The sequence below is a fragment of the Mastacembelus armatus genome, chromosome 17 (assembly GCF_900324485.2).
Source record: "Mastacembelus armatus chromosome 17, fMasArm1.2, whole genome shotgun sequence".
NCBI classification, from domain to species: domain Eukaryota; kingdom Metazoa; phylum Chordata; class Actinopteri; order Synbranchiformes; family Mastacembelidae; genus Mastacembelus; species Mastacembelus armatus.
The window spans coordinates 12,292,387-12,308,369 of record NC_046649.1 but is presented as its reverse complement, the minus strand read 5'-3'; the positions used below and the strand labels follow the sequence as shown (position 1 = coordinate 12,308,369).

General features: G+C 40.9%; 1 protein-coding gene across 1 annotated transcript in view; it reads left to right on the top strand.

The window, feature by feature from the left end:
- Window positions 1-15,983, top strand: part of ece2a (endothelin converting enzyme 2a) — a 62,787-nt gene that overhangs the window by 45,565 nt on the left and 1,239 nt on the right. The gene's annotated exons all lie outside the window — the stretch shown is intronic.

The following is a 15,983-nucleotide window of genomic DNA, read 5'->3' as shown; positions in this document are numbered from 1 at the left end:
CTCTGTGTGACAGCAGTTAAATAGACTAGCCCAGTAGGCTGCAGTCCCGCCCCCCCCCCCCTTCAGCCACAGAAAGATTAGACAGCTAGATGGAGATGAGGAGGGGTGCGGTGATGTTACTGGAAACGAAGTGTGGTCGGGCGGTTTATCATTTCTGGTAAAGGATCCTTCATCTGCAAATGAGTATGTTAAGCTTGAATTTACCTACTGGCAGTCAGTGCTGTTTTCTAGTTTCTCAGTAACAAACAAATTAAGCAATTCGCCACTTTCCTCTCTTGCTCATATTATTTGTACTTAACATGTATTTGGTAAATGCCCTTTGGATATTCTCTTGATTTACACTCAATTCACACATTGAAATATACACACAAACCCTTGTCCTTTTCTTCTGAGGACCCTCATTTTTATTCCCTCTGTTGACCTTAAGCAATCAGCACTGACTCTAAAGGCAAAGGCAAAGGCAAATTTATTTGTATAGCACCTTTCATACACTACGCAATTCAAAGTGCTTTACAAGGCATACAATTACATTAAAAGCATTAAAAGCATTGAAAGAGCGTTTAAAATAAAGACATTCAACATAAAATAAATTTAAATCAAGTAAAGTAAATTAAAATAAAACATAAAAGCACATTAAGAAAACAAAGATAACAATTATTCGAAGGCAGCAGTAAACAACAGTGTTTTCAGTCCTGATTTGAATGAGCTGACAGTTTGAGCAGACCTCAGGTGTTCAGGAAGTTTGTTCCACAAGTGAGGAGCGTAGTGACTAAATGCTGCTTCACTTTGTTTGGTTCTGGTTCTGGGAACACACAATAGACCTGTCCCAGATGACCTGAGGGGTCTGGAAACCTCATAGGGAACCAATATATCTTGGATATATTTTGGTCCACAACCATTTAGTGCTTTATAAACTAGCAATAAAATTTTAAAATCTATCCTTTGACTAACGGGAAGCCAGTGTAGTGATCTGAGAACTGGTGTGATATGGTCCAGTTTCTTGGTGTTTGTAAGGACTCTGGCAGCAGCATTCTGGATTAGCTGCAGCTGCCTGATTGACTTTTTGCTAAGGCCTGTGAACAAGCCATTACAATAATCTAACCTACTGAAGATAAATGCGTGAACAAGTTTTTCTGCATCTTGTGTAGACAGAAAACCTTTTATTCTAGCAATGTTTTTCAGGTGGTAATAGGAAGATTTAGTGATGGATTTTATGTGGTTGTTAAAATTCAGGTCTGAGTCAATGATTACACCAAGGTTTCTGGCTTGATTTGTAGCTTTCAATGACAAAAGACGGCCTTGCAAATTAAAATTCCTGCAACACTTGTATGTCTTCATAAACAACAGAACAGAGGTTGAAATGTCCCCGCTCTAAATATCGGAAACTCAAACTGGTTCTCGTAAAAACAGGAAGAGTAGATCACGCAGAGAAAGTGAACTGTGCTTGGCTGTAGTACCAGCCATCAGCCATCACAGTGGTTATGTAATGTTTGCTGTACACAGCCGTCAGACAAATGAGACGAATGTCAATGAGGCTGTTCCCTCCTTTTCCCCACCATGGGATCATGTTCATTATCAAACACCCAAAACTTAATATTTAATAAACCAGCTGTTACTGGGCAGCATTTTATAGTTAAATGTGCTCCTCAGAGTTAGGTAGTGGTATTGCTTTGATAACACTTGATGTGTGAGCATCAACCAAATTTGAGGCCTTTCACTTTACTTTCTCTCTGCTTCTTCATGTTTTCTATTTTCTCTCCTCGTGTGTGTTTCTTTTTTTTTATGTTTGTTTCTCTCCCTTCAATCCTCACCTCCCTCTGCCTCTCCAGCAACAAAATCTCCACCACCCAACTCCTGAGTCTGTTCCAGGGCCTGTTTCCATAGCAACAGGTTACCATGGAAACTAGGTGACAGTGCGGCGCATCCCATCCTGCTATCACCAGGCGAGAGGTGTTTGGAAAGGGAAAGTTTTTTTTTTTTTTTTTTTTTCTGTCCCTCTTCTGTTTACTGAAACAGAAGATGAAACCATGGCTTTGATTTTACCCTTAAAATATTAATTTTAGGCGAAACATTTTACGCAGAAATCCAATTATTTCTGTTATCTTTAACATACACATTTTAGCTGCCTACATATATTGAAAGGGTTTAGCTTAATAAACCTTAACGCATTGAGATTATAGTTTTCTATCAGGCTGTTAAGCCACAATTAGTTTCTTAGATTTCGAAACAGTGCTATCTGCTAATATTTTAAAGCATAAAAACCACGTCCCTGTTGTTTGCCTGACCTTTGTCTGAAACGTCAAGTCTTTGAATCTTTTTGACCCACTTACATGATATGAATGTGTCCATGTGTAATTTCCCTCCTGCCGTCTGAAATCGTGATGTCCCTCTGAGCTTCTGCACTGTGTACTGAGCAATATCCAAATGATGCATTTAAACAGAAACTGCTAAAAAACGGTCTGTGCTTTTATGTCACTTCAAATTTAGAACTAGACAAAAAAAGAGAGAACAGCAGAGCGTTTAGAAGACAAAGCTACTCACGTGTAAAGGGAGAGAGGGTGAGGGGTGGGTATGTTTTGCTGTCTTACAAGGTGAAGAACAGTTGTAATGCTGCAAAGTACTTCCACCATTCAGGACTACTGGGTGTTGTCAGTTTGTTCTGACTTGTGCAGTAGAGAAATGAAAATGAGAAATATTTGAGAATAGCCTGGCAGTGTGAACGTTCCTGTCTGCTGTGGGTGTTGCTTGCAGCCAGATTATTGCTCCGGTGCTTAATTATGAAAAAAACAACAGCCTGGAGCCACACTGAATTTTCACAAAACAATCACAGCTCCTTGGATCCAAGTGCTCGTCCTGTCCTCGATCATGCAGAGATTTAGAGAGACAGACAGACTGAAAAAAAGTGACAGATAAACAGAGGACAAACAGAAGGTGCGACATAATGATGGAGCAACCGTGTTAGTTGATGCTGCTTAGGGTGATATCAGTTCCTGCAACTGCCAAAATGTAATTTCTGTTTTACTGTATTTGGATGTACTGACATGTTAATTTATATCCACAAATGAGTCGGCTGCATGTTCCTCTTAAACATTATTCAGATATCCTGATACAACATAGCAATAAAGTTCACATACCATAAAAAGTTTCATCTTTTTCCTAGTGAAAGCAGAACACTGAGGGGGCATAAGTGGGCGAGCTTCAGCCCACTCTCTGTACTGCAGCCATCCTGGTCTGAGGCACGTGCTTAGATGCTGCTGTAGCAATCCACAAGCTGCATTTTGTGCCTGCAGGATCGACTGCTGTCACAAAAATAGCTCCCAAATAATAGCAACAGTTCACCAGTGCTTAGTGTGAGTCAAGACCCTATTGAGTGTCTGTTGAATTGCATGGGGGACATTTTAAGGTTGGACACAGCAGCTCACAGCAGTGAGCCTTTGACTGTTTGCTGTTATTCACTGTATGGGCCAGAAACAGTAAAGAGGAATGAGGTGGATTTTATTTTTTGAGGTATTTTAGGCTAAGCCTGTCAGGATTTTTTTTTTTTCTTTTTTTTTTTTCTTAGGCTTTGATGTGCAGCTTTACTCTCCTCAGATTTGATGCTGGTGGCAAGATGTAAAGGGATTTGTTCCGTCCCCTTTGGGATTAGCTCTAGGAAACGCACTTGATGTTGTTTGACATTACTGTCCATAGAAGTAAGACTAACATACCTTTGTTAAAATGTGTAGTCAACTATAAAAAGGCATATTTAACACCATGCTACTTGCATCAGCCAATTTCAAATTAAATTTGATACGTGATCTTAAAGAAGCTGTAGTTTTAGCCTGTTATTTATATACACTAGTAGTGAGCATTACTGAACCTGAGCTATAACTCATTGTTTTCCCTACTTTCCAGGCAGCTAATGCCTTAACATTCATCTGTATGACGTTGCAGTCAACTTATTATAAGACTGAATGTTGCTTGAAATAAATAATACATTGCAGTGAACCTTTCTGATGCACCAGTGTAATACTGAGCAGCACAGATTTACATATACTGATGAGTTATTTTCTGAATTTTAGTATTATGCCCAACAGGGATGATAGCTAACATTAGAATAGATTATACTGAGTCTTTATTAAAGAGGAGCTGTTCTGAAGGAAAAATCTCAATTTGCAAGCAGCGTTTAGTATTACAGTTCTCGTTTTTGACCAAGAGTTTGTGTACATAAAATGTAGCTTCCTGTTAGAGCAGCACAGCTGTGGAGAGCTTACATCCAAACATCTGTATGTAGTCCTCTAATGCATCTTCCTAAAAACACAAGCACCCTTTCCAGTTAAAGGGTATAAATCATGCACCATTGTGTCATTGTATCAATAGATGGCTGTGATTGCCCCTGGCTTTTTTTTTTTTAATGTAGTTTTATTTAGGTTTTTCAAAATTGGATGCCAAAGGCTTTTTGTGATTTGATCTATGCTGTAACACCCATCATAGACACATTCATACATACAGTGCGTGAAGGCAGTTAGTTTGTCAGCTATGATGCTATTGTCATAGTTCTGGTGATTGAGATTATAGGCCCTGCTAAATGCTTTCTCACACCTCTGTTGTAGAGTTTGGGTTATTGTGACCCTTGGTCAAAACAACATATCATCGATCTACATACGGGAAGTTGCAGGCTAACCAAATTAGCTGCCTGTTTGTGTGTTTGCTTCAGTTAGCAATGTGTGTTTTAGTTATTTGTTTTTGTTCATCATGCACCACACATCCAGATACAGCAGCACAACAGTCAGGGAATTCCTCTGGCTGTTAAATTTGGATTAAAGCCTCATCGGCAGTGACTCAGTCCCACTCCAGTCACTTTAGCATCTGCTCCTACAGTGGCTGCTACTCTACTCACCGTGGAAGTTCAATCCAAACAGGTGGAAGTAGGAAAATACCTGCAAAGTGTAGCATCCCACTGCACCCTACTCAGTAATTCATCAGGTTCATCCATCTATCTGCTCTTTAGCCCCAGGCATCTTCAGTGACAGCAGCTGCCCACACTACTATACTGTATAGTATGGCAATGGCAGGAGAGCCATCAGTATGAGGTCTCTAGTTTTGTGGCACTCCACTCTCCGGTAAATGTTGTTTACCTCTGGGCTGAGCCGACTCCCTCTCTGACTAGATGCCAGGTTCGGTGCATCGTGCTACAGCAGCAGTGCTGACAAAGAGCTTTTAATTGTTGCATTTATTACATGGTTATATTAGTTTTTCATTTTGCTACTATATCCTTGGCTTATAAGTCAGTATGAAACAGACTGTGTAAGTGAGGGAGATGTCGGTAAAGCCCAGTCTAAACACATTCACACTGTCCTGAGAAGATGCAAAAACACCAACTTGAGGCACTATGGGTGTGTCAGTGACCTAACTCCTTAACTCTATGATTAAGAGTTTATCTACTATCTGTATGCAACCATATGCATGCAAATACAATACGTATCTGCACTGTAAACACACATAAGAGAGATGGTTATTAAAACCTATTGTTGTTTGAAAGACCAAAGGAGAATTGGTTCTTATGACTCCTATCTTAAATCTTTATTTCCTTCCACAGTTCCGATCACCATTTTCTGCCTCTCACTCTTTGTGGTCCTCACTTCTCTTATTTTGATCAAGTAGCTTCTCTCCTCTCTCTCTCATACACACACACACACACACACACACACACACACACACACAGAGCAGTCACACTATACTGGACAAAAACCCACTTGTTCCCTTGATTCTGCAGCTGTGACTGCCAAACTGTGAAGTCCCGACACTTGTCTGGTGTTCTGACTGTGTAACAAGACAATAGACATAGTTTTTTGATCTGGTGTTTAATGAATCTGGGACTGGCTTTGTGTGGTGTGTGAAGAGCCATTAACTGTAGAATAAGCTTGCGTCTTTGGTATTGTAACAGGAAAGAAAAGCAGCGTTGCAGATTCAGACTAAGCTGAGAGATTAGTGTGTTGCCCAGAGATGTTATCCTTATGCAAAACCAGAGACTGTAGTCAGAGACAAACCCTCTCATCTATAAAGTTAAACTGTTGGATGCCCTCTTTTCTTTGATGGAGAGATAAAGGACTGTACCTGCAACTATTGGTTGTCTTGGCTCATTTGCCTTGTATACTTTACATTATTGATACTGCAGCCTTTTAGGGATTTGAATCATTGCTTTCCAATTTTATGGAGCATTAAAATAGATTCACAGACTCTCAGTGCTTGCTTCACCTATGAAATGTGCTATTGTCAAAATCAAGTCTAAATTCAAGTTTTCCAGCCATTTTTAAATCAGTTGGGTATCAAGCACTTGCAAAACTCCTGCTCAGTCTGCAGCTTTTTAAAACTACTTGGTCCCTTCTGCCTCCAACACACACAGCTCCTGGCCTTGACACATCACATGTTTAATAATTTTTAGAGCTAAAAATGTTACCCAAAAAAAAAAAAATCTATAATGTGTGTCAAACTTCTTTGTTCCAATTTTTATGTATATATTTATATAAAGAATATATATGCAGATGAGATCCTTATTGGGGATTATTATAATGTTATTGGTTATAATCGGACAATGGGACATGCCACTCAAACAGCTAGTTATTATTTCTGAATGGACTGACTGTCGACATGCACTGATGTGACAGCCACAAATTTAAGTGGACTAGTGACAAGAATTGGTCTCACATTTGTATTTGTTATTTCATCAGTAGAAACAGGTTTAAACAGAAGGTGTCTTTCTAAACCTCAAGAATAAAGTAGCTGAAGTTGTTACATCTTTTTTTTTTTTTCAGGTTGTTATGGAAACTGGCCTGCCTTTAGCTGCAGCAGTCCTGTGTTTTCTACCTCTTCTTTTCTCTACAGTCACTCGATGTGGCAATAAATGGCAATAAATTTGTGTTACTGTTACTCAGCACAGCTTGTGTACGACAAACACAACCTCTTCTCTGTTCTGTTCCCCCAACCCCATTTGCTCTATAGAGCTTAATAACAAAGCGGTACTGTATGTGAACCAGTGAAGAACAGTGCACATGTGCCAACCTCTGGCCAAACATGATAAATTGACGTGTTTTTGTAATTTGTTACTGTACGAGCAGCATTTGAAATGAATGTGCTTACCTTGGTGGGCTCATCGTACTGTTGCTCCTCCTCTTCTCTCCGTTCCCCAGAGGGAAAGTGAGGTTGGTAAAGACAATTTATTTGCTGCACTCATGAGTAAATGGGCCTCTTCATAATGCCTGAAGGCTGGATCAAAAGCCTCTAGACTTCTTTTGATTTACCAAGCCAGCGAGGGAAAGCAAAGGAGACCAATTTCAGCTCTGATTCTACATCAGAGGTTAAAGTACCATGGATGATATCATTTTTATTAGTATTTGTTTTTGTTATTTTTGTTAGTTTTTTGCTTTTGTTTACCAAGCAACATTGAAGTGTCCGCTAGAGATGGAAAACTGGAGCACACATTTTAATGCAGTTCTCAAAGATTTTCAGTCATCATCAGGCATGTTTTCATTGCAGGAATTTTTCTCAGTACCATTTCAGGAATTCAGGCGCTTTTCCCGTGTTTTGACTCAAAGACTCAGGCACGAAGTGTAACCCTTCTGTCTAGTTCTCAGTGTCACCAGTGTCTCTGCTCCTGGTCTGTACTTTCAAATGGCCATGAAACAAATGGGACAGAGGTTGCGGTGATGAATGTCTGATTGGTTAAACACAATACGTGATTGTTACAACTTATCTACAGCTTATTTCATCCACAGCAAAACTACTTACATGAAAATTATGATTATTCCTTCTATTATCATTATGAATATGAAACTGCAAAAAGTTGTAGTGGCTGTCCTGTGCTACTAGCCTAGTGAACAGACCGGACTGTGTTACTGTGCTGCTGGAACCACCACCGGGTTGTCCCAACCCCCTTTCCTGTCCCGCGGGAGGACCCCTTCAGCAGCCAGACACACTGGCCCATTTTACTTGCTTCTGTACTTGCTGTGTCTCCCTACTTCTCCAGATACTGCTAAATCCTTTACCTATTGCCTGCCAGAGAAATACACTGTGAATTGTAAGACTTTATTGAAGTAGTTGTTTCTGTCTTGGCTCTATTGGTGCTCTGTTGATTAACGTTTTCATTTCTGTCCAAGGGATAAAATACACAGTAGAAGTTTATGACGGTAAAAATAATGGTAAACCGATAATATAAAGTGGTAAAGCATTAGCAGCTGTGTAGGTTTGAAGCTGCAAGTATTTCTAAATAGAGAGCGGCTACAATAAACTAATTAGCCAGCCACTGCCAATGCAAGTCTACCCACAAGAACTTAATGGATAATTACATATAAGTGCTAGCGAGGGCTTGATAAGTGTAATAAGTGTCTTGGGCTTTAAAGGTGGTGTCAGATTTAGAGAGTGCAAAAACAGAGGTACAGACAGAGAGAAAGGGGAGCAAGCCAAAAATGAGGGAAGCACCCTCCTTCCATTTAGTCTCCCTGCTTCTAAGCCAAACATGTCACTGTACCAGCCGCTCACGTTCTGCTCTAGTTTTCCTGTAGCTGTTTCCTCTTGAGTTTTTTGATTTTTGAAAGGCAGATGTTTATTTAATTACACATTCACTGCCTCTGGACATTTCCATCCAGTACAAACCTTATTTATTTATTTTTTTTCCCCAAACTGCATCATTTTGTTCATCACACTGCACCAAGAATAGCAAACATGGCTTACTAAATTTAGCATCTTTGACTGCAGTGATGTGCTGCTTTGTATCTGTGACTGTTAGAAAGTAGTGGCTGGGCATGGAGTCTTTACAAAATTAAACAAATATTCACACGCAAACACACACACTGGGATGTAAATGCATGAAAGGTAGTGCTGAGAGCATGACAGTGGGCGGGTGTGGGTGTCTGAAGTGTGTCTCTGTCTTTCTCCGCCGGTGTGAAAAGTAGTTCAATAATTAAAGCAAACCTCCCTCAGGTCCCCAATGGAAAGAGAAGGCAGAAAGGGTGAGGAGGCACCGAGAGGGAGTGGGAGAGATAAAGAAGAAAGCAGAGATAAAAGCCAGAGAGGCTTGTGTTTGATGGGAAGAAAGGGAGGTTTTAATTTTAGCTCAGTGTGCCAGATTGCCATGAGGGGAGAATGTGGCTGCTGAACGCCAAGATGCAAACTGTGTCTCACATGGACATGCGACGCAACACACACACACTCACACTGACACTAGCATTACATCGCACAGCATGGGCACGCAGTTGAAAATTAGCCTAAGGGCAAGAGTATCTCTCATTTTTAGGGAAATGACCATGTCAAAGCTTTTGGGTTTTTTTTCCTGCTGAAATATCGCTTTGTAAACACATCAGCAGTGACCCAGTTAAAACAATAATTCCATGTCCTTTTTGAATTCCTGCATTCACCTAAAGTCAAGCCACTAATTAGGCTGCTGAGAAATTCTTCTCTGGCACATGATCGTGCATGTCAGCAGACAGAGAAAGCCTCAAATCCCAGTGAAGTGTTGTTTGTTTCCACTGTAAGCATTCGGTGTACTTTTCCATGGTTTGAGCTTTTTTCCTCATATCACTGCAGCTCATTATCGAAACTTTCTGGCATTCTCCTTGTCTAAAGAAGGTGTGAGATTCACTGCTCGGCTGCCTCGTGTTTTTGTTTTGTCCTGCTCTGACCTACATACATTACTGTGACCAGCACTAAACTTTTTTGTCTCCATGGCAACACGAGGTGTGAGCGAGAGGGATGCGCCTACTCGAAAGGCAGGATGTTGTTGTCTTCCTACAAGTAGCCTGAGCCTCCACAAACCCCACACAACCTGCACTCAGATTTTATTAGATCAGATATACAGCAGGGTCTTTAGCATAGAAATGGCCATTTTGCATCAGTGCCTGTTGTTTAGCTCTGCATGTTAACTCAAGCAGCAAAGTAAGGGTGGATTAGATCTAGAGGGAGAGGGAAGAATTGGAGAGACTCTCTGATGTATAATTTATCCGTGCAGTTGGTGGGTGGGGGATATGGGGCGTGAGTCAGGTGAGGAGAGGAAATTTGGGGGAGGAAAGGTGGGTGGGCTGAATGAAGGAGACAGGGAGTGGAAGGGTAGAGGGGAGGACGGGGAAAATCCAACACCCTCACATTTTCCCTGTTATCCATCACAGCACCAAATACTGTAAATCCTCCAGTGGGAATATGAGTGTGTGTATAAATTATGGGATCAGAATAATGTATGCTTATTGTGGTGCTTTGTTATTGTGCACCTAAATTTAAACAAAACACCTGCTGTTAGTTTGTTTGAGTTTTTCTTTTCAAGAGACTTTGTTCGTGCTGCAACAGCCGACTCCCTCAGGCAAATTCATACCTGCACATGTACAAAATCGGGCTTCTCCCGTGCAGTTGGTGCCTCGTAGCATTTGGACATTTGGCTCTTCAATGCAGGAGGTTGTAGAGAGGAGGTGGATAAAACAAGCATGGAGGAAACACAGCTGGCTGTTGCACCCCTGGAGGTAAGAGCAGAAGAGCAGATCTGCTTTGTTAGGAGACTGGCATCAAGACTTCATTCGCCCACCCCCCCATCCCTACCCCCCTCCTTCCCTCTCATCTTTTTTCTTTATTCTCTCTCCTCCCCTTGTTTTCTCCATGTTCCCTCAAGACGGTTACACGTTTTTGCCATCCACATGCCTGGCTGCAGGCTAAGGATGAGGTGAAATGGAAAGGAAGAGAGGCGGTTGATCTCAAATGCACATTCCTTCAGGGAGGGGGTGGGGGTGAGCTGCAGTGAGTGGATCTGCAGAGCTGCATGAGACCAATAAACAACCACAGAGAAGATGGGAGGGAATTTATAAAATATGATATAAAATTATGACCTAAATAAAAAGTGCACCTCCTCCCTGCTTTTATCGTTGCCCTAGATCACGTTAGTTTTTATTTGTACATGATTAAGGGCTGCAGACATTTCAACCCATGCATGTGCGTCTGTGTGCACAAGTGTGTGTACATATTTGTGTGGGTGTGCAGTATGTGACAGTAGACTGTGGTTTGTAGAGGTCTGCTGTCCAGAGATAGCACTCTGTTGTTGTCTCTACCCACTGATCAGCTCTGTCTCACCCACAGTGAGGTGGGTGAACACACACAAACAAACACAAAGAGCCACCTCCACCTCTGTGTTCCCCTCACTAATCCTCCCCCATACTTCAGCTGCCGCCATTAGGTCGGCACAGGCAAACAAAGACTTTTTTTGATAGGCAAGCCACCGTCTTTTGGGATCCATGAGCTTTTAGAGGGTGCTCCACAGATTTAGCATTGCTGAGCACTGCTACAACATTGCTAGACTTAAAAAAAAAAGAAAAAAGGAAAAACATAAAAACTGATGCAGCAGAGCCGCATATCTGATTCTTGTTCTTGTTTAACAGCTTGTTCTTTGTGAAGGACTACAGTTTGGTCAGAGATTTGAGTGTGTTATGCTTACAGCAGCTAATGTAGCCTAGAGCTGGTAGTCTCAAGGAGAAAATGAAGAACATGCTACAGAAATCTGATAACATCCTAACTCCATATCCAGATTTGTCATTTTCTGTCTAATATTTAGTCTATTGTTGTGTGGTATTTCACCACTGCAAAAGTTGGGTTTTTGTTTCAAGTTCAATATAATTTATTGTACATGTGAATCTACAGATTATTTTTAGATTTTTGTTGCATATTTATAGTTGCATAAAGCTTTCTGTCATTCTTCTTTCTTGCGTCCATATAGCATACAATGAATACGTCCAGTTATCATTACAGTCAGACTCCCTCATCTCAGGTTTACATGTTTGCTGTTAAAAAAAAATCATTACATAAAATCAGGCAAACGGCACAGCAGTCCTCACAGCTCATGCCTAGTTACTGATTTTAATCATTTGTAAACAGATGCTGCTCAGTCTTATTAATTGCTTGTGTATTGCTTTTAGTGAAAGTGAAAGTGACTTTACATGGCCAAGTATGGTGATCCATACTTGGCACCAAAAACGTAGCACCTCTGCATACTTGGAATTTGTGCTCTGCATTTAACCCACCCAAGTGGGCACACACCCAGGGCAGTGGGCAGCCAATGCTGCAGCGCCCGGGGAGCAGTTGGGGGTCCGGTGCCTTGCTCAAGGGTCTCACCTCAGTCGTGGTCTTGAGGGTGGACAGGGCACTGTGCTGTTCACACTCTGTGCCACCGACAATTCCTGCTGGACCTGAGACTTGAACCTGCAATTTTCAGGTTATAAATCCAACTCCCTAGCCATTAGGCCACGACTTATATTACCTAATTCAAAATGTTGGACTGACAAATCATCTAACGACGTTTTGTTGTTGCTGGAGAGTTGGAAAGGATGCCAGTGTGTGCACTTGCTACCTCAGGAGCCACAGAAATACCTTTGTAATCTCAGATGAACCCAGATTATGCAACCTGAATGTCCCTCAGAGTAAGATGTGGCCATCCTCCACTCTGTGCTTATCTGACCGCCGAGGACAATCAGTTATCTCATGTACAGTATCTTTAGGCAAACCTGGGCTCAGAGAATAGAGAGTGGAGATAACAGAGAATAAGCTGTAATACTGCGGTGCAGTGAGGACAGAAAGACAAAGCAATGAATAGACGAAAAGGAGGATGCACACCTGGAGAAAGCAGAGCTACAGAGTCGATGAAATGTCATTCTCCTTGGATGGACAGCTTATCTTCTCCCTGACTAATGCAGAAAGGTTGCATAGGGACTTGGATTGACATATACAAAGTTATTATTTCAAAGGTGTAGACAGGTTCACCAGTTTCTGCATTTACAAAGACTGTTTGGGTTATGTCTACCAGACTAATTCTTAATGTAGCTACTGCACAGAGCCTAGAGAGTGTTCTGATAATATAACAAAAAACACATATTCAGTGATATACCCAGGAAGTTGTGTAAAAAAAAAAGAAAACAACCATTCAGCTTTAGTACCCAGGTTTATATTTTTATACTAGCAAAGCTTTACATTAAGCCTTGTTAGTTTTCTTTTAACAAGACTCAGAATGCTTTCCATCTTAAACTAATAAGCTGCCCTCTGTCTGCAAAGAGAAATAAAAACCTAAATATTAAATCATATTTAATTGTATGATTCTCATTGCTAGTACCTTATTGTAAAACGTCTTCAAATGGCAGTGAGCCTGTTTAGGATTTCTTATGGAAAGCTCATCTCCGGGTCTCATGTTGCTTCTTTGTTGCAGTGCATTCAAGATAGGTCACTGCTGTTGTTATGTTGTTTCTGTTCCTTCCTTCGTCCACCTCTTGATCTCAAATGAGGTCCACTGAACACTTTACATACACTACATCTTATCTGCGTGTCCTGGGAAATGCCCTGCTCTTATCTTTACTGTCAGTAAAGCATTTGTTTATCTGTTGCATTCAGGGCACAACATAATAAATCAAAACACATTCCAATGTTGAGCCTTTATCTTCATAATAACACCACACTGATGGATGATTTAGTGCCAGAGCTCATGTAGAGCGTGTTGATGTGCATACTGAATGTTTGTAAATATGACTCACAGCACTCAATGCATCAACCTCCTCCTCAAGAATACATACTGTACATGCAAGGCCATGGAGAGTGTGTGTGTGTGTGTCTGTGTCTGGGTCAATAATATATTCTGAGGCCAATTTGTCTAAAATTGTCTAAAACATCCACCAACCTATTTGTTGAGCGTTCATGGTTGACTTGTTTGCTTCTTCAGTGTCGTTTTGGGTTACAGTGACGTCACTTCTCCAGTCGCCTGTGACATAAGGCTCTGAGGTTACACTACCTGGCTATGGAGAGTGCACCCATACATCTCAGTGTCATGAATAATAACTGGAAGGGTGACGTCAAAGCTACTGCTGTCGTGCAGGGCTCCACCTGAATGTTCTTTGATTTTAACTGCAGTTCCAGTCAGTTGAGAAAAATGTTTTTTTAGGTGGAAAGGACAAATTTCACAGGGGTTAATTTTAAACCTGCAAACTTCTCCGTACTGGAATCTTAAAGTTTACTAATAAAACCAAAGTTACAAACAATTTACATCTCTCGGCGGCACTTGAGCTAAGCTAAAGAGCTTCCTGAATGTTCCTGTACTGGACACAAAGTCTTCGATATTTTGGGAAATATTTGCTTGCCAGCTCTCTTATGGGTTGTTCTTTTAAAACTGTAGATTTGCAAACGTGTTTTGGCACTTTTAGATCAACCAGTGTGGTTGACCTACATTTCTCCTGATCTATGTGAGTTTTCACCAAACATCTGTCCAGATCTATGAATCAGTTGATTCTGCATATACAGTATGTATTATTTGGTTGAAAAATATAGACTACCTTCAAAAGTAAAGAAATCTTCCACTTCTCTGGATTACATTACTTATCTTGCCCCATCATATCCCATATATATTTCCTCCATGTCACAGTGGAGAGTGAATAATTCATGTTTGGGCTGCTTGCTGGTGGAGATGAATCATGTGAGAAGAGCAGGATACACGTGCTTGTCTCAGAGCGACTCCTCTCTCTATAGACTCTCGAACAGTGTAGGGTGGTAGCCGCTGTGCTCTACTAGACCTAACAGTTCAGGCCACACCTACTCCAGCCTGGCTGCCCGCAGGACATTACCATCCCTGCTTTCATGACTGTCATGTGAACTCAACACCAGCTTAACGCCTGCAGATCCTAGACAGTAGCTTTTCACTATATACATCTATATGCTGTGTTTGTATATAACATTGGACCGGTGGACTGCATGAATTAGCTTATTATAAATGTGAAGGAAATAAATAAAAACATGTTCTATAACTATACATGAATTTACAGAGATTGATAAAGTAATTCTTTAAACCAAAATTAAATCTCATGTTTGGGTGTGACCAACACCAACTTAAACTTTGTGTTAGAGTCCTAAATAAGTCATCACACGATTAAGAAGAACAGCGATATGAGCTGCCCACTAACAATAGTTAACTTTAAAAATTGTTGATTTTAAACCACAACACTGAGGCTACACGATCATGGAGGAAATGGTTTTTCCTACCGTGCTGACTTGTCAACATATTGTGTATTGAACGCTAAACTGTAGCTAATGTTTGCTTAAGCCTTAATTTGTCTTGACTGTGATAATCCAAGTATCAACTTTTGTCTGTCTGTTCATGTGGATTGCAAATCCCATTGTGACAGGCTACTGACAGACTGATCTATATAACAGAGCTGTTCATCGCTGGGTGGATACTGAGTAACATCAGTAAGAGTCTAACATAAGAATCACCAGTAGTTTGTGTCAAGGTCGGGTTGAAAGTGTTCTTTGATTTTTGTCCAGTCCAGCCTAAAGTCTCCAGATTCATGATTTGAGTCTGACTTGAATCCAAGTCATCTGACTGAAACTCATAACTCTAAAAAAAAAAAAAAAAGTGTTCTTACTTGCCTGCAGGTTTCTACTACATTGTTGCATTGAAATCTGCTTTATACCTGTAATGGTTCTATAGCAACATATAAGGAGACAATACTGGATGTTGGCTCCGTTACCATGTTTGTTGGACCAAACAAAAAGTTTTTCGCTCACCACTTAGTGTTCTGGAGATTCTGTGCCTTCACTCCCACACATACTTCTGTCTATGAAGAAAGTGCCTGCCAAAATCTAGCTAAATGTGTCTCTGTGCTTGTGTTTGTATCAGATTTCATATTTTCTAGATGCGTGTGTGTGCTCTAGTTTGCCTGAGCTTTGCTATCCTCCCGTGATGCGCACGTGTATCTCACACAAAGTTTCAACATGCTGGATGGGCGATGGACCCAGAACAACAATTATTCATTAGGAGGGACCTCCACAGTTTTGGTGCTGTCACACTATATTATCCGCTGCCCAGCTGAGCAGCCAGCAGTATGGACTGAAAAGCTCAGTGCTTAACATTTACTCTGGCTTACAACGTATGTGCCTCTTTGGAGAGAGGCCAGTTTTAGGGAAACTGGTATTTGTCAGATGGACAGAAGTATCCGACAAAT